Source organism: Balaenoptera borealis, assembly GCF_965194805.1.
Source record: "Balaenoptera borealis genome assembly, chromosome: X".
NCBI lineage: Eukaryota > Metazoa > Chordata > Mammalia > Artiodactyla > Balaenopteridae > Balaenoptera > Balaenoptera borealis.
Genome location: NC_138881.1, coordinates 33,426,226 through 33,445,721, shown reverse-complemented (window position 1 = coordinate 33,445,721; position 19,496 = coordinate 33,426,226). Strand labels below are relative to the sequence as shown.

Here is a 19,496-nt window from a genome sequence, read left to right as displayed (position 1 = left end):
AAAACGCAGATACTACCATCGGTAGTATTAAGGAACCCTACAGGATAGAATGATGGGGTGAAACCAACAAGGTGAAGCCTATTAAGGGAAAACAAGAGCTTTGCCTTAAAGTCCGAAAGATCAATTCCGAGTACTGGCTGGAGGAGACCCAGCTTGACAGCAATTAATGTGAAAAACCCCCAGGGGGTTTTGCTGCTCAATATCAATTAAGAGTGTTGACTGAGCCATTGGAAAAACGAATTGAAAGTTATTCTAAATTAATGGGCGTGTCACGTCCAGAGCAATGGATGTAGAACTCCCATGGTATTCTGAAACGACCAAACATCAATTGGAAGATGGGTGCACTTCTAAGGCTTTTATTCTAATACATGGATGAATAAATAAAAGATGTGCAGTAGGTAGTGCGGGCCGCTAGAGTGACACTGATATATGAGCAGCCTTGTCATTTTTGAAATGAGGTTTTGAAAATTTTGAAATGAGTCTGGGAGATTCTCTTTTGCTCCATTTGGCAGAATTGAGACCAGTGGAAGCAGCTTTAGGAGACAGATACGGAGACAATATAAAAAGGGATGAGAACAGCCCAGCTACGGAATTAGCTGACTTGGGCAAGAATGTCTTCCCCAGTAATGGAAGCATACACACAGCTGGATGAACATGTGTCTCTCGACTGGATGAGGCATTGAAACTGAAGATCTGTGGAGTCTCTCTCTGCTCTACAATGCTTGACCCTGCGGTCCTGTTAATGTAGACGTGTCCACTGTGCCCGTGGCTGAGAGGCTGCTGAGTGGACGGTCGAAGGAAGAACAGGAGTCATGGCCTCTGCCCGGAGTCGCAATCTCATTTTGAGGGTTGCCGCAGGAACCCCGGAGATGCTGCCAGGCCCTGGGGGCTCATTTCATAACATTGCCTCACACAGGCAGGCCCGAAATTTGGAGACAAAACTTTTCACTGGCAAGACTCATGCCTGAAATTCCCACCTCTAGGATTAATCTTCTAAGGATTCTGTGACAGACATCAAGACACTACCTCAGTGAAGGACTCTGTTAAATTTTAGATGCAATTTCAGCGTACACCAGGAAGTTCCTTAGTCCCAACTGACCAGAGCGCCTCACGTTATACCATTAAACATTCATTTTTCTGCATCTTACTAATATGTCAACTTTCACAAAACACCCACTAAAAATAAACACCCCTGGGTGAAGTAGTGCTTCAGCTAATCTCATGTAAATCAGGGTTCTCTAAATGTTTCGTATTATGTAAAAAATACTGATTTCTATCAGGAAAAATTCAGTTGTATCAGTAAAAAAAAAAAAAAAAAAAAAAAATTGTGTCCCCACCATGCCTATATCTATTTTATTTCCTCATATACTTGACTCCCTGGGCTCAGTCTCATTCAAACATACTTCCTTGAAACAAGCAGAACCCTAGTCACAGCCAGCTCTCTGCCTGCCCTGCAGCTGTATGTACCCTGCTAGTGCCTTTGGCTGGAGTAAAACTCACCGCCATGCAGACGGGTCTCTCTTGAAATTCAGAGTGCAAACCTCACGTGGGCCCTTAATGCAGCCGGACCCTCAGACTCTTCTTCCCCAACCTAGTCGCTCTCCCGAAAGTATATCTCAAACTTGAGTGTGCTGTCAGTCACCCGGGGGCCTTGATAAATACACTTCCTGATCTTGCCATTGAGTATGAGAGCCTGTGTTTCTAACAGGCCTCCAGGTAAGGTGCAACACTGGTGCCCCTCGAGTAGCAAAGTCCTAGATGACTATTTCATACTGTATTATCTCTCTTCAAGCTTCTAGCACTTGCTCCCCGACCCCTACAACCAGCTAGTGACCTGCTTCTTACCGTACCGAGAAAGGGGTAGGAATCAGAAGAGGGCATCACAGACTCTGTCACGTCACCTACTGACCCGCCAGCACCTGGACCCACACCTTCTGCCTTCCCGTCTGTTAACAGACATCTCAGACATACCTTGCTCAAGAGTGAACTTCTGATGTTGTCCCTACTATCTCTTCTACCAAGTTCCAGGCACCCATCTCTCCGGATGTCCTTGTCATTTCTCCAGTTGCTGAAATCAAAAGCCTTGAAGTAATCCTTTCTCATGTTTCTTTCCTTCATACCCTGTATCCAGTCCTATTTGCTTTACCTTCAAAATACATCCATAGTCTGACCACTTCTCACTACCTGTACTGTTACCACCCCCTCCGGGATATCTGGATCACCATAATCATCTGGCAAATGGCCTCCCTGCTTCTAACCTTGTCCCATTAGGGTCTATTTCAAACTAAGCAGTGAGAGTGATCTTATTAAACTTACCATATGTTATTGAATCTAAGACGCCATCCATTGTAGGAAGCAGCCTTATTTTATGTATAAGTAAGTAAAGTAAGGGACATTGCCATGAACTAAACTATGACGCTTTGCCTTAATAATAATCTTGTGCAGAACATCACTTAGTCTCACCAGAATCTGTCTGCTTTGAAGATACTTCGCAATTCCAGGATATTTGACACTTTTTACTGCATCCAGATTCATTCGTTGCTTGGTGGAATGGTAGGCAATCCTTTCGGATGTATATCACGAACAAAAGAAAACCCAAGTCCATCTACTCACTGATACATTTTTAAAGCACTTACTTGGTAATTGCTTTGCGAGAAATTATGGACTTTCAATCATTCCTCCAACAATGAACATTCATTTCACTAGTACCCAATTTTTACGCTGCTGCTGTGTTTCCCTGACTTTCTGTTGCACCTTAACTTTTTGTTTCAGTCCCAAATCATCATATAATCTTTTGGAAGGCACTTGAGAAAGCAATTAGGCTCAACATGGGTAGTACGGATAATGCACAGAACTCGCCTAAAGGGAGGAAAATGAGAACTTTCCTGAACAAGTTCCTCTGTGCAGGCAATGACAGCTATGCCTGAACTGCCACTTGCCAGACAAGTATTCTAATACAGTTTCTACAAGGATAATCCCGATAACCCCAGTGATAAAATGTAGGGGGAAAGTGATAAAATTCAGTACGTCAGATCATGTCCCTCCTATGCTCAAAACTATCAAAGGCTGTCCATTGCATTTACCAGCATCCGTACCGTACCCTACAGGGTGTTATGCGTGAGCTCCCTGGCCCCCGCCGCAAGCACCTGGGTCTTTGCCCTCGAGGGGGTTTGTCATTAGAGTAACCAGGTGGGTGTTGGGAATCTAGCCACGAGGATACTGAGTTGAGGATATATTTAGTTTGGATTTCTGAGCTGTATTTCACTGGTTCACAGTCCTACCTAGAGGTAAGCTACTGCTAGCTTTCCCACGTACGGAACGGCTTCCAGAAATTCTCCTCATGTGCCCTGTGCTGACTCACCTGTGTTGGGACATGAGGACGCGAGGCCAAAGGCTGTTGGGTAACCTAACCACGTGCTCTGGCTCCTGGCACCTGGAAGAAGGGACGGACTGGCAGAGAAACAATTATTGAAATGGACGGTGCCAGAAGCTAGACCGTGGGAAACTCTTCTAATCACTAGCATATAAAATTGTAGGCAGAGTGGTTTACTCACATCAATGCTTGTCGAAACAGAAGTTCTCTCCTACCAGGAGCATACATGAAACTGCAGCCATAAACGCCACCCCATACTTCAGGATTCTCCATGTGTGTGGTGTTGGTTGGCTTTTTAAGGTCTGTAATATATTGCAGTTTCCTTTTTCATTCTACATAAATCTTTGATTTTGTGCCTAATTTTGTATTTCTGCCTTTGAATTCTTTTTTTTTTCTAACACCTTTATTGGAGTATAATTGCTTTACAATGGTGTGTTAGTTTCTGCTTTATAACAAAGTGAATCAGCTATACATACATACACATATATCCCCATATCCCCTCCATCTTGCGTCTCCCTCCCACCCTCCCTATCCCACCCCTCTAGGTGGTCACAAAGCACCGAGCTGATCTCCCTGTGCTATGTGGCTGCTTCCCACTACCTATGTATTTTACATTTGGTAGTATATATAAGTCCATGCCACTCTCTCACTTTGTCCCAGCTTACCCTTCCCACTCCCTGTGTCCTCAAGTCCATTCTCTAGTAGGTCTGCATCTTTAGGATTCTCTGTGTATAACATCATGTCATCTGCAAACAGTGACAGCTTTACTTCTTCTTTTCCAATTTGGATTCCTTTTATTTCTTTTTCTTCTCTGATTGCTGTGGCTAAAACTTCCAAAAGTATGTTGAATAATAGTGGTGAGAGTGGGCAACCTTGTCTTGTTCCTGATCTTAGTGGAAATGGTTTCAGTTTTTCACCATTGAGCACGATGTTGGCTGTGGGTTTGTCATACATGGCCTTTATGATTGTTGAGGTAAGTTCCCTCTCTGCCTACTTTCTGCAGGGCTTTTATCATAAATGGGTGTTGAATTTTGTCGAAAGCTTTTTCTGCATCTATTGAGATGATCATTTGGTTTTTATCCTTCAGTTTGTTACTATCGTGTATCAGATTGATTGATTTGTGTATATTGAAGAATCCTTGCATTCCTGGGATAAACCCCACTTGTTCATGGTGTATGATCCTTTTAATGTGCTGTTGGATTCTGTTTGCTAGTATTTTGTTGAGGATCTTTGCATGTATGTTCATCAGTGATATTGGCCTGTAGTTTTCTTTCTTTGTGACATCTTTGTCTGGTTTTGGTATCAGGGTGATGTTGGCCTCGTAGAATGAGTTTAGGCGTGTTCCTCCCTCTGCATATTTTGGAAGAGTCTGAGAAGGATAGGTGTTAGCTCTTCTCTAAATGTTTGATAGAATTCGCCTGTGAAGCCATCCGGTCCTGGGCTTCTGTTTCTTGGAAGATTTTTAATCACAGTTTCAATTTCAGTGCTTCTGATTGGTCTGTTTATATTTTCTGTTTCTTCCTGGTTCCGTCTCAGAAGGTTGTGCTTTTCTAAGAATTTGTCCATTTCTTCCAGGTTGTCCATTTTATTGGCATAGAGTTGCTTGTAGTAATCTCTCATGATCCTTTGTACTTCTGCAGTGTCAGTTGTTACTTCTCCTTTTTCATTTCTAATTCCATTGATTTGAGTCTTCTCCCTTTTTCTCTTGTTGAGTCTGGCTAATGGTTTATCAATTTTCTTTATCTTCTCAAGGAACCAGCTTTTAAGTTTTACTGATCTTTGCTATTGTTTCTTTCATTTCTTTTTCATTGATTTCTGATCTGATCTTTATGATTTCTTTCCTTCTGCTAACTTTGGGGTTTTTTTGTTCTTCTTTCTCTAATTGTTTTAGGTGTAAGGTTAGGTTATTTATTTGAGATGTTTCTTGTTTCTGAGGTAAGATTGTATTGGTATAAACTTCCCTCTTAGAACTGCTTTTGCTGCATCCCATAGGTTTTGGGTCGTCGTGTTTCCATTGTCATTTGTTTCTAGGTATTTTTTGATTTCCTCTTTGATTTCTTCATGATCTCTTGGTTATTTAGTAGCGTATTGTTTAGCCTCCATGTGTTTGTATTTTTACGGTATTTTTCCTGGAATTGATATCTAGTCTCGTAGCATTGTGGTCGGAAAAGATACTTGATGTGAACAACCAAACCAAAAAAGAAATCCACCAATGATAACAAGTGCTAAAAACTATACTAAGAAGAGAAAAAAAAAGAAAAAAGGACAGACAGAACCCTAGGACAAATGGTAAAAGCAAAGCTATACAGACAGAATCACACAAAGAAGCATAAACTTACACACTCACAAAAAGAGAAAAAGGAAAAAAATAAAATATATATATATATAAAAGGAAGAGAGCAACCAAAGCAATAAACAAATGTACCAATGATAATAAGCTCTAAATACTAAACTAAAATAAACATAAAACCAGAAACAAATTAGATGCAGAAAGCAAACCCCAAGTGTACAGTTGCTCCCAAAGTCTACTGCCTCAATTTGGGGATGATTCGTTGTCTATTCAGGTATTCCACAGATGCAGGGTACATCAAGGTGATTGTGTAGATTTAATCTGCTGCTGCTGAGGCTGCTGGGAGAGATTTCCCTTTCTCGTCTTTGTTCGCACAGCTCCCGGGGTTCAGCTTTGGATTAGCCCCGCCTCTGCGTGTAGGTCACCTGCGGGCATCTTTCGGGAAGTCTGAGGTCTTCTGCCCACATTCAGTAGGTGTTCTGTAGGAGTTGTTCCACACATAGATGTATTTTTGATGTATTTGTGGGGAGGAAGGTGATCTCCACGTCTTACTCCTCCACCATCTTGAAGGTCCCTCCCAATTCTTTCTTTTAATTGTGCAAGATTCAGGCCCCACGAAACCTAGATCTGTCCATGCTCTGACATGTATTCCATTACCCTTGGGCCCCAGTCCCCACACACTTGCCCTGAGCTCCTGCCATGCTGGCCTTCTCACCATTCCTCAGACAATTCTGTCATTCCCTGGTCTCTGCACTGGTCCCCCTGCCTGGAGCCCTCTTCCTCCAAACATCCACATTGCTTGCTTCTTCCCCTTTCAGAAGTCTTTTCTCAAAATTCTCATTCCCAGGGAACTATATTCAATATCCTGAGGTAAACTGTAATGGAAAAGAGTATTTTTAAAATGTATATGTATAACTGAATCACTTTGCTGTACAGCAGAAACTAACAAAACATTGTAAATCAACTATACTTCAGTGAAGAAGAAAGAAAAAATATTCACCTTCTCCATAAGGCCCTCCCTGTCCTGTCCTCCTCTCCTTTTGGATATGACGTCCATATCTATACACACTCCTGAAACTTCTTATTCCACTTTCGTTGTCTCCTTTTTGTAGCATCTTTCACACTCTAAAGTAGATAGATTGATAATGATTGATCAAGGAATAGATAGATGATAGACACTATCAACAAACAATCAGGTTATTATGCTTCAAGCTAATTGCCTGCCCCTCCACAAGAATGTACTCAATAAATATTTGTTAAATGAATGAAACACTCCTTATATCAAAACCTGTGAATCATTTACTTAGGTAACACACACACACACACACACACACACACACACACACACACAATGCTCTTCTAAACCAAAAGGATAACAACTTCTAGGACCTTAAGTGAAATGAAAATCAAGATGGAGTCACTATTGGTAAGAGAGCTCTCTATAATGGAGCCGGGAGGCCATTAAGGAAGTGTGACTTATGCATTTCTCAGCCTGGATGGAATCTGATCTTTTGACCTGATGAAGCCTCCCAGAACACCTGCCAGAAACTCAAGATACTTATCCGACCGTGACCCTAAAATAACTCGTGACGGTCTGTCTATTAACGGACCCCTACCCTAAAACAACTTGTGTTCCTTAAGGACAAATATTTTCTGGCTCAAGTCAGAGTCAGTCACCGTTCTCTCCAGGCAACTTTTAACCAACCATCGTGTGGCTTTTTGTCTCTATAAGCCCCTGACTCTTTCTCTTCCCCAGAACATTCTTTAGGGGTTACCCGAATGTGGGGGTCTCCCAAATTGCAACTCTTAAGACCCCAGATAAACACTTTCCTTATCTGCAGCCTCCTGCATTATTATTATTACTTTTTTTGGTTGACACCCTTTACTGTGCCTTGTAGAGACTTAATATCAACATGATCCTCTGTGCCCCAAAATGTGAAAGTGTGGAGAAAATGTGACTCTTTGATTGAAAAGGCCCAGGGAAATATTGTAGGGTCTAGTTGTAGTTGGTGGACGCATATTCTTCTTTTTGGATTGTGTGAGGATTTTTCTTTTAAGACGATTTTTTTAGAGCAGTTTTAGGTTCGCAGAAAAATTGAGAAAGGTACAGACTTTTCCCATATACCCCCTGCCCAGAGGTTGCAGGTTCTTCCTACAGAAAAAGGACAGGATGATTTTTATAGTTGAATGACTGCAGGACAAAAGACAAAAGCTGCCTTTGAAATAAAGCTTCTCAGACGCATGGCTCTCGGTTCAGGGAACCAGAGAATTCTATGGTGGTCATTATTTAGAACAGTGAGGAAAATGAGTACAGCAGAAAATGTGGAATGCTGTGAGCATTGGATAGAAGCCAAACGTTTGAAATGATTATTTATTAACTTCTTTTCTGCCTGAATTTGTTTAGCTATTTTTTTTCTTTTTCTTCTTTTCTCACCTGAGAAGTGAGGATCATTTTTCCACACCTGCATGATAGGGTAGCACCCAGGGCTCCATTTCCATCACGGTGCAGGAGGGGATGGCGGCAGGATCCTGACATGTTAATTTCGCTTCTGTCTCAGAACTTCACGTTTCAGGAAAAATCTTCCTCCTTGTCAACAGCAAATTAAGTTAGAGTTAATAGCTATGTTTCTTGTGTCTTCCCCCGGCTGTGGGCGGCTTCGAGCAGCTTCTGTCACTGTGTGAGAGGCTGGATGAGAGGTCACGCTTCTCCTTCTCGCTGAAACAAAAGAAAGATTCAGTCATGATGTTTTCTGCTTGGCTTAGCACGTACCCTGGGATGCTTACATATTTTGCACGGCAATTCTAGGGAAATTTTAATGTCCAGAGTAGGTATCCCCTGTGAGGATCAGCTGTCGGGGTGGTTAACCATGTTTGTTCTTCATTTATATTTTACAGACCTATTTGTAGCTTTGGTTCATGTCTGATACTGAGCCTTGCCAGTTGTCAGAGAGCTGTAGCTTTCTGTTCACAGCGTGCTGAACTGGCAGGAGGGGGCCTCCAATGGGCGCTGATGGCTTGTGGGGGCCGAGGGAGGGGCCACACGTGCCAGGGCCTATGAGGGCTTATGAGGTTTGTTACTTTGTTATCCAAGTGAATAAGACACTAGTCTTACTGCCTTTGTCCTGGCGCCCACACAGCAGGCCGAGGGACCCTGTTGAAACCGGAATCAGATCATGTCACGCCACGGCTTCGCACGTTCCGTTGGGTTCTCATTTCACTCAGAGGAAAGACAGAGTCTTCACAATGGCCCCCAAAGCCCTCCTCGATCGGACCCATGCCCGCCTCTTGCCTCTCCAGCCTCTTCTATTACTCTCCACCCCCCTCGCTCCATCCACTTGGACCACACTGGTCTTCTTGCTGGGCCTAGGACACACCAAGCCCATACCCTCCTCTGGTCCCTTGCATTGGCTGTCTCTTCTGCCTGGAATTCTCTTCCCCCAGATTTCCTCAAGGCACCCTCCCTCGTCTTCCACAAATCTCTGCTAGAAGTCACCTTCTCACGGAGGCTTACCCTGACTGCTACATTTTAATTAGCACCCTCCAGACACCGCACTCACACATATATACCTATATATATGCACTCACACACGTATGCCTATGTATAACTTTTCTCTGCTTTCATTGTCCCATAGCCCTGTGTCATCATTTAACATTCTAGATTATCTTTCTTGATTGTCGTATCGTCTGTCTTTCCTACTGTGTACAACGTAAGCTCCAAGAAGGCATTGAGTTTTACCTTGATATGCTGTTCACCGCTCGAGTCCAAGCCCCTGGAATAGCACTTGGAATATAGCCAGGTTGAGCATCCATTACTGGTTTGCCAGGACCGTCCCAGTTATGCCTGAGGTCCTGGTGTGATTATTAACGGCACTCCCTTCACTGTGCAAAGTGTTAGATGATTAGATTTATGGTCACTGTACACAGAGGAGAGGCTCAGTAACTGTATCTTAATTGAGAGGCTGCTCCCTCACGGGTAGAACCTTTTCTAGTTGTGGTTCAGGCAAATCGTCAGGACTGGGGAAAAAATCAGAGCGCTCACCAGGATAAAGCAGCTGAGGCTCAGAAATGGTGGTATAGAAGAGCAGCTGGCAGCTGGAAGGTCAGTCTTTGGGCTACAGTCCATCAGTCTCTGATATGCAGGAGCAGGGTACCAGTTTCCTACAAAGAGCACAGTGGAGTCTCTGCTCCTGCAAGAAGCCTTGGGGACTAGAAAGTTGACCAGAGCAGAAATGTTGAATAGCATCCAAAACAGAAATCTAGCTTTAGAAACTGGGGTAGCAGCCAGGTAATCACACGTTCAGTTAAAAACTCAGCTAATGAAAAGGATCCTTGGGACTTCCCTGGCGGTCCAGCGGTTAAGACTTCGTCTTCCCACGCAGGGGGTGCGGCTTCGATCCCTGGTCGGGGAGCTAAGATCCCACATGCCTCGTGGTCAAAAAACATAAAACAGAAGCAATATTGTAACAAATTCAATAAAGACTTTATTTTTTTAGTATTTATTTACTTATTTAATTTTATTTATTTTTGGCCGCGTTGGGTCTTCGTTGCTGCACGTGGGCTCTTCTCTAGTTGCGACGAGCAGGGGCTACTCTTCGTTGCGGTGCGCGGGCTTCTCACTGCGGTGGCTTCTCTTGTTGCGGAGCAGGGGCTCTTGGCAAGTGGGCTTCAGTAGCTGTGGCACGTGGGCTCAGTAGTTGTGGCTTGTGGGCTCAGTAGTTGTGGCTCGTGGGCTCTAGAGCACAGGCTCAGTAGTTGTGGCGCACGGGCTTGGTTGCTCCATGGCATGTGGGATCTTCCCGGACCAGAGCTCGAACCTGTGTCTCCTGCAGTGGCGGGCGGATTCTTAACCACTGCGCCACCAGGGAAGCCCTCAGTAAAGACTTTTAAAATGGTCCACATCAAAAAAAAAAAAAAAGGATCCTTAATGCTTTACTCTCTTGAATGAACCCTTTGAAGCCTTTACGTATATTCAGAATCATCCTTTTCTTAATGGAGACTGTGGCTCCCCTTCTCTTTGCCTTGTTAATCTGTGACTTTCCCTTGTTTCAGAATATATTCTTGAATATCTTTTAAAATATATCTTTCACTTTGATTTCTCTTATTCCCTGTATTAGTTTTCTATTGCTGACCTAGCAGCTGGCCACAAGCTTAGCAGCTCAAAACAACACAAATTCATCATCTCACAGTTCTGCAGGTCAAAAGTATGGGTTGGATCAGCGGGTTTTTCTACTCTGGGTCCCACAAAGCTGAAATCAAAGTATTGGCTGGCCTGGGCACTTAGGTGGAGGCTCTGAGAGCTATTCCCCTGCCAGGCACATTCAGGTTTTTAGAGGGATTCAGTTCCATGCTGCTTTAGGACTGACGCCCCCATTTCCTTGCCGGCTGTTGTCTGGGAGTCGTTTACAGCTCCTGGAAGCTGCCCGCATTCCTTGGTTTGTGGTCCCTTTTTACCTTCAAAGCCAGCAAGAGTGGGTCGACTTCCTCTCCCAATTGGAATCTCCCTGACCTGTCCCTCCCTGGCGTCTCTCCTCCATTCTCCTCTGCTGCTGCACCTGTCTGACTGACTTTTCAGCCTTCCTCTTTTGTTTCTCTGGATTCATTTGTTTATAATGGGCCCACGTAGATAGCCCAGCATATTCTCCGTATTGTAATCGCTGTTAATCAGTTATTGACGAAGTGGTAATTGTAATAAACTGTAATAACTGTAATAAGCAGGTTAACTACATCTGCAAAGCCCCTTCACGGCAGCACCTAGATTAGTATTGGGTTGAATAACCAGGCAAGGGGACTCTTGGGGGAGTCACCTGTAAGAATTCTGCCTGTCACACTCCTCCTGCTTTTGAAAGTGTATATTTGAATCTCTCTTCAAAATGTTTACTGTCAGGCACTTGAGGTGTTTGTACTTGTGAGTATGAGGGCCTCCCTGCCCTGCAGCTCCCCAAATGATGCCTGCGAAGGTGGTAGAATGGGTGGGCAGAACCTTGGGCTGGACTTAAAAAGTAAACTCATTTGGTGAGAACTGATTTGTGAGGGGCCTCCGGCTCCTGGCTGGTACACAGTAGCTTCATTCCTTCCTACCAGCAGAGTGTTTAGTAAATAGCAAAATTCGATGTCAACAGTATGTCTCCAAGTCTCTGATTTGCAAGACGGGGGAAATGGGTAGGAGGACGTGCACAGGGCTTAGAAAACTCCCGCACGGGAGCATAATTATCGAAACGGTGCACCCGGGAAGTGGAGGTGGGAGGATCCCACGTAACTGAGGCCCGCCAGATAGATGTGAATTGTGACAAGGGACATGTGGGTGATGATTCTGAAACTGCCGCAGTAACTCCTCTCTGGAGCTAGGATAGGTCAAAGGCGGTGGTTCTCCAAGTGTGAGCCCTAGACCCATCAGCGTCACCTGGGAACTTGTTAGAAGCGTCAGTTCTTGGGCCCCATTCCCGACCTATTGAATCAGAAACGCTAGGGATAGGGCCCAGGTGTGTCCGTGTTTTAACATGCCCTCCAGGTGATTCTGATGCAGGCTGGAAGGAGTCCAAAAGGGATTTCAAAGGGATTCCAAGTGGTTCCCCTTTCTGAAGATTAGGCTGCTCTCAAGATAATGGAGAGAAAGGAAACGGGCTTGCTCCCTGGTTGGGGTCCCCTTCTGTTTAGCCATCACACTGCACAAGAAACGGAAAGAGACGCATTATCTGCAGGAGGTAAGGGCGTAAGGTTAAAATATCACGGACGTTCTCAATTACCTTTCACGCATAACACCGTGATTTTCTAAGAAGACGTGAGCACAGAATTGTTTCCTCTGGAAATTTATACGCAAGACGCAGTTCCTTAACACATCATACTTGAACATTTCCTCTAGAATGGGAGTTTTTGTTGCCCGGAACCTCTGGGAACATTTTCCAACTTCAGTAATCTAGGGCTATACTTAGTGCCCAGGGGCAAGAATATTTAAAATTTGAAAAGCATTCCCCAAGAGATTCTGATCAAGTTCAGCGTTTCTCTGGTCCTGGTGAAAGCCACGGAGGAAAGAGCGTTCACTTCACGGTCCCAGCCTGAGCTGAATGTATTCCTAAGTCGTTCAGCTGAAGCCCTTCAGGTCTGTCAGCGTTTCACTCATGACCCAGGGTGTGGAGGGCCGAGTTACCAATTTGGCTGCTAAATGGCTGGTGCTGAATAAGAGTAAGGGTCTAAACAGCCACAGTGAGCCCTGTCTCTCTACAGTGAGCTTCTCCTTTGATTGAACTTGGATGTGGGGCTGGCAAGTGGCCCAGACCATCAGAGAGTGAAAGAATTTATTGTGAGTAAATGCTTGAGGCGGAGGGAGTGGAAAAGGTCAAGGACACGGTTGAACTCAGACATTGGCTGGGCTTCATAAAGAGAGGCGTGGGCCCTGTTAAAGGAATTGAGGCTTTGTCCTCTTTTTCTTTCTTTGCTAAATGCTGATTGACTCCCTTTTCACCGAGGCGGTATGCTTTGGCTTTTGTTTTCCTTTGTTTTGTTCTTTGGTTGGCCTGGAAGCCCCATGACCAAAAGAAATGGCTTTTCTTGATGTTTTGTCTTCAAGTTTTGACATACCCAAGTAGCAACTCCTGAAACTTGTTCCTTGAGAGCTGCCTGCCCGCCCAGCTCTGCCGTTTCCAGACTCTGTAAGCTTGGGCAGGTCGCTTAGCACCTCAGCGTCTCATCTGCAACATACAGATATAATAGTCCTTAGCTCACTGGGTGGCTCTAAGGGCTGACTGAGTTCGTAAATGGCAAGTGCTTACAACCGCGCCCCACCTAGAAGAGGCGCACAGCAGATATGAAAATTCTTATTGCTGTTGTGGTGGCTGTTTGCCCTGCCCTGGATCTCTTACTTCTCACACTTCCCGTCCTTCACCCAGTATGTACCACATGCCTGGTGGCCATAACTAGGGGAGAAGACAGACGCCATGGATCGGAGGTGAAGTAGTTCCCCAGAGGCCACATCCCATCTGCATTCATAGTGTACCTCCTTGTCTTCTCTGACTGACCGTGAGTTCCTTAATGAAATGGTAGGAGAGTGAAAGAATAGCAAAGAATTACCTTAATGACCTGAAAATGTGGCCTTTTAGCATCTAGAAATGTAAACAGTAGAAACCAGCACAAACAAATTTTAAATCATTCCAACATAACGTACAGACCGTGTCAGTCAGTTAGGCAACGTCTTGTGCAGGGAAGCCCAGCATTGTAAGAATGTATGACAACAAGGCCTTATTCCTTGCTCACATAACCAGTCTGTCCTGGGGAAGCTGGGTCCTTCCTCCATAGCGCTCTTCTCTGGCCGACTTGGGCTGTGAGGGCAGCCAGCATCTGGAGGGTTGCTGTATTGTCACTATGGCACATGAAGAAGGTCACGAGGGACTTCCCTGGGGGTCCAGTGGTTAAGACTCCGGGCTCCCAATGCAGGGGGCCTGGGTTTGATCCCACATGCTGGGAACTAGATCCCACATACTGCAACTAAGAGCCCACACACACGCTGCAAATAAAGATCCCTCCTGCCGCAACGAAGATCCCATGTGCCGCGCTAAGACCTGGCACAGCCAAATAAATAAATAGATAAAATAAATATTAAAAGAAAAAAAAAGAAAAGTAAAGCTTAAAAATAGGATAAACAAAATAAAGAAAAAGGTCAGGAGGCAAATCATGTACTCGCTCTTAAAGCTGCAGCCCAGAAATCAGCCACTTCTCCTCACATTCCTTTGGCTAAAGCAAGTCAGCTGTCTATGTTTAACTTCCACAGGGTACATTTAATCTTTGAAGTAATATCCTAAAAACTATAAACATTGTAAACTATTGCTTCAAAAGAAATAATGAAAAATATTTCATATTTAACAGTACAAGTACACAAATCAACCCGAAGTGAATCATCTCAACCCCAAGTGCAAGTTATATCAAGTCAGTTTTTGCAGTCTTAACTCCCTTTTTTTTTGGCCGCACCGTGTGGCATGCGGGACCTCAGTTCTTCGACCAGGGATCAAACATGTGCCCCTGCATTGGGAGCATGCAGTCTTAACCACTGGACCACCGGGGAAGTCCTTCATGTAATATTTACATGATTAGTATACTTTTTCAAAACCGTCACCATAAGCAGAATGATACAATTTTCAGACACTTCAGTTGTCTAAGAAAGAACTGCATAGAAAGATCAGTCTTGGGCTCCCCTGGTGGCGCAGTGGTTGAGAATCTGCCTGCCAATGCAGGGGACACGGATTCGAGCCCTGGTCTGGGAAGATCCCACATGCCGCGGAGCAACTGGGCCCGTGAGCCACAACTACTTAGCCTGCGCGTCTGGAGCCTGTGCTCCGCAACGGGAGAGGCCGCGATAGTGAGAGGCCCACGCACCGCGATGAAGAGTGGCCCCCGCTCGCCGCAACTAGAGAAAGCCCTTGCGCGGAAACGAAGACCCAACACAGCCAAAAAAAAAAAAAAAAAATCAGTCTCATTTTGATTTTAGGACAATAGATAAGTGGAATTTTTCTCCCTGAGTTATTTGTATTATCCTACATTTGTAGATATATAATTCCTAAAGTGTATTTTTCTGTAATGTCTTTTGTTCCTGGTGTTCAGTGTATGCATATATGTATTCCAATTGCTTTAATTCAAAGTAACTACTTAAAATTTAACTAAGGAAATATATTTTTGAGAAAGTCTATCAAGTTTACTAGGTGGTAAGCATGGACTACAGTCGTTTTTCTTTTAAGTTAACCTTGGTAATTCCAGCTGTATAATTCAGTGTTTGCATTTAAAGCCAACTCTGAATTATCCACAGCCATGAAATGAGAATAATAATAAACAATATCTTAAGTTACTAAGTTTTGTATACTTATTTAATCCTTTCAATGCTCAGAAGGAGGTGCTATTATCCCCCGCCACCCCGCATTTTACAATTTTAGAGATTGAGGAGAGGCTAAGAGACTTAACCAGGGTCACACAGTAAGTGGCAGAGAGAGCATGCAAATCCTAGTCTCCCTGGGCACCAGAGTCGGTGCTCCTAATACCACTCTATGCTCAGGTGCTGACCAAGCCCCCCCAAAGTGAAATAAGACCATTTTGATTATCGAACTGAACCTATCCACATGGAATCCCTGAATATATAAAACAAAAACAGGATTACTTAGGGCCAGATAAAAATACATCCCAATGAGTTAAGAGTAGGTATAATTTACCCAAAAGCATAATGATCACCTACCCGCACTAGTAGAATGAGTCCAATACGACGATATCTATGTTTAAAGTATATAAGTAGGGAGTAGCAGGCTTCTGTAGGCTAAACGGATGAAGAAAACAGTTGTGCTTGTAGATAAGCAGCTGAATTCTTAATATTAAAGGAAAAACAACTATTTAAAAAATTGGGTTAAACTGGTAGGTATGTCAAAGGCTTCTTTAGTAAAAGTAGAGATGAACAGCAAGGAATGTGCAATAGCTTCAACTCACCTATTAACACATGAACCTCCAGGCCTGCCGAGAGACTTAGAGTGGCCAAACGTGTCATAATAGGCTTTTAGTTTTCAACAGGATCAGAGAGAAACCCCATTTTAACTCTGATTAATTCCAACATCCTGTTAATTGAATACCTTGACAAGCTGGTTGATGAGACCGTGGACGGGAGAATGTAAGATCACTTGTTTCTTATTGTGGCTTTTCAGTTTACATTTCCTTCATAAAGAAAGGCTGATAAATTACATTGGAAAATCTCTATTTGTAACCAGAAAATAAATTGCTATTACAGTAACTTTGCTGCGGTAGGTAGGCTACAGTATAAAGGGCATTTATTTTTAGGTAGGTTGCTGGTGTTCAAAAATGTTCTATTTGCAAGGCTAGCTTGGTTAGCCACTATGCAGAAAAGAGTTAAGATAACATGCCTGAGACTGCTTTCCTAAGAATGGTCTGTTAGTAAGGTTGGACCTTGCCTGGCATCTGGGAACGTGGATTTTGGGAGGGTTCCCACCAGTCGCAGAACTGATAAGGGTGACTCACTGTGTCTAAGTGGTTTGTGCAGTGTAGTTCCTGCTGAACTCTGCTTTCCTTCTGGGGGGAATTTTGATATATGATTGACAGAGGGTACCTACGTGACCAGCCCCCAGTGAAAAGCCCAAATGCTAAGTCTCTAATGGGCGTCCCAGGGCAGTAACATCACACACGTGTTGCTGCATTTTTGTTGCTGGGGGAAGAGTGCGCTCTGAGTGACCCGTCGTGGGAGGAATGAAACCAAGTAGGACCCTGTGGGCGCTCCCTGGTAGAAAAGCCTCTCTGTGTCCCCCATTTCTTGTCTGTAGAAAAAGGCTTTAGCCTCCTAGACCCTTCTTGAGTTCCAAAGAGCAGACTCAAACATTTGCTAATTAGTGAAGTGAGGGAATGCAGAAACAAAGGAAAAGTAGTCAAGCAAGAAAAGTAATGACAGCTTAAGCAATATAGTTCAGCAGTAAAACAGAGTCTTAGTTCCTCCTCAAGAGATCCACATAATAATAATCTGACGTATACGTTTGAGTTGTTCTGCGAAAACTAAGACTCCCCACCCAGGCGGAGGATGGTGACTACACGCTGACCACAAGCAAGTAGACCTCAGACTGACTGGAACCAGAAGTTTGATGATTGATTAAGGTTACCGAAACATCACCCTGTTACCTCACCGCCAACCAATCAGAAGAAAGTCTTGCATCCTGCAGCCCTCACCCCAAATGTTGCCTTCAAAAACCCTCCCCTGAAAGCCACCAAGGAGTTCTGGTCTTTTGAGCATGAGCTGCCCATTCTCCTTGCTTGGTGTCCTGCAAATAAATGCTGTACTTTCCTTTACCACAGCTGGTGTCAGTAGACTGGCTTTGCTGCTCAGTGGGCACGCGGACCCAAATTTGGTTTAGTAACAGGAAGAGAGTAAAAGGAAGCCTGCATGTGGATTCCTCTAGATTCTGCTTGTGTCTTTTCCCCTCGTGATCTGGCTGTATATCCATACTGTATCACCGTAATAAATCTTAGCCATGTGTGCCACTATATGCTGAGTCCCGTGAGCCCTTCTAGTGAAACTCTGAATGTGGGGATGGTCTTGGAAACCTTTCAGCACAGCTACTTTCTACAGGCATTTTACATCCACAGGCTTTAGTTTGAAAAGCAGTACTAAGTACATGTGTTTCATCAGAAGGTTGTAGAAAGATGATGTCTTGCCCCTGTTCTGACCAGATAAATAAAACTCCAAATGTATTTGCAATCTTTGATTTCAATACATCAGCCCGCAACAAACATTTTACACAGTAAGAAGCTCTGGAAGAGAATCAGGAAGGCAGTGAATGCACACAGCAGAAACAATAGTTCACTTTTAAAGAAAAGTAAGCAGAAATGTCATTGTTCCTTTAGCCTTGGGGCACAATTATTCTTTGTTCTGAGATTTGTGACAAAAAGAAAAAAAAAATCCAAGAAGCCATATGACGATCTCCTGTGGACTTTTAAAAATATCAGCCAAGGGAGAAAGTGGGCAGAGATAGAGGGATCATGTTATTAACAAATGTTGTCTTTTTTGCTTGTTTGTTATTTTTTAATGGTTTTTTCTTCTTTTAAAAATTTTTTGCGCCTTGTGCTTTGTGAATGCTGTCTTTTAAAATTACAATAACATTACCTTCACTACAATAACAGTATGTGTTTTATCTACTCTTCTTTTTAGGTACTGGGGGGCTGTTAAATATTTGTGAACAAAGGAAGAAAAAACATTCACACAGTATGTTTTGAAATGGAATTGAAAACAAAAGAAAAGAACAAAGCAGAGCGTTCACTGAGATCATCACATGAAAAGAAAAGATGCCTGACAGGATTAAAATGCCAATGCCTGGCATCAGGTACGATTGAAATGTCAATTTCATAATAAATATGTCATGAAGAGATCCTGTAACACAGTATGAAATGTTAGAAAACGACAACGCAGTGCCATGTACATCTTCTAAGCATCACTGTAGTTTTTTTCCTCATCCTTTAAAGCAGTGTGATTTTTCAGAATGCATGAAATACAATGTTAAGACAGCGTTTAACACGTTTCATATAGTTTCACAGGGTATTTCCAGAATATGAGTAATAATTTAAGAAAGATATTTCATCTATTGAGAGTATGGTTTGAAACGCTCTTCCTTTCCGCTACGATTCCTGTAACATTTATGCATCTTCAGCATCGGCCTCCCTTGTTTTCCCGCTTGCCACCCACTGACTACTTTGTAATTAACTTTACTTTTTTCTCCACAAACTGAAGATTTCTTAATGGAAGAAATGGTAAAAGACTGGCCTTAAGGGGCAATGGGTTTTGCCAGAAAGTTGCAAGAGGATAAGGTTAAACAGAAGAAAGATAGTGAGAGTAATGAACAGTTTGAGGACTAGAGATGGCATGGAGTTACTCTCATTGCAACGTGAAGCCTATTGAAATGATCTGTCGTTAAAATAGAAGTGATGTGACAAGTAACTATGTCTATCAAAGAACTTTAATATTGTCTCAAAAAGGATTATTTTCCAATACTCTCGGTCCAGTTAGAGTATATAAATCATTTGTAACAAAGGTATTTTTATTTCTGTTACATTCCTCATGATAAAGGTGAGTAGATTTGGCTTCACAAAATTATTTCTAAGACTATAAACTCCTTTAAGGAAGGGAAGTGAATCCATTATTCCTTACTTATATTTTTCTCCCCACACCCTCAGGCTCTTCTCAATGCTTACTTCATAAAAGGAATTTGGAGAAAAGTGGAGGGGGTGATGGGGGCACTTTGCTCCTTTTGTTGATAGGCCGACTTGAAGAAAAATGCACCATATAAGGGTTGTGAGTTTGGTGTTTGTTTTTAA

The 19,496-nt window shown here is 43.3% G+C and overlaps 2 long non-coding RNA genes across 2 annotated transcripts in view; both read left to right on the top strand.

Moving 5' to 3' along the window:
* The first annotated feature begins 547 nt into the window (after window positions 1–547).
* LOC309621216 overlaps window positions 548–19,496 on the top strand; it is a 444,919-nt gene continuing 425,970 nt past the window's right edge. The window contains exon 1 of the long non-coding RNA XR_014239830.1: window positions 548–1,067. This is a non-coding gene — a long non-coding RNA (uncharacterized lncRNA). The remainder of the gene's footprint in view (window positions 1,068–19,496) is intronic.
* Window positions 15,570–19,496, top strand: part of LOC309621193 — a 30,194-nt gene continuing 26,267 nt past the window's right edge. Inside the window, exon 1 of the long non-coding RNA XR_014239807.1 lies at window positions 15,570–18,508. This is a non-coding gene — a long non-coding RNA (uncharacterized lncRNA). The remainder of the gene's footprint in view (window positions 18,509–19,496) is intronic.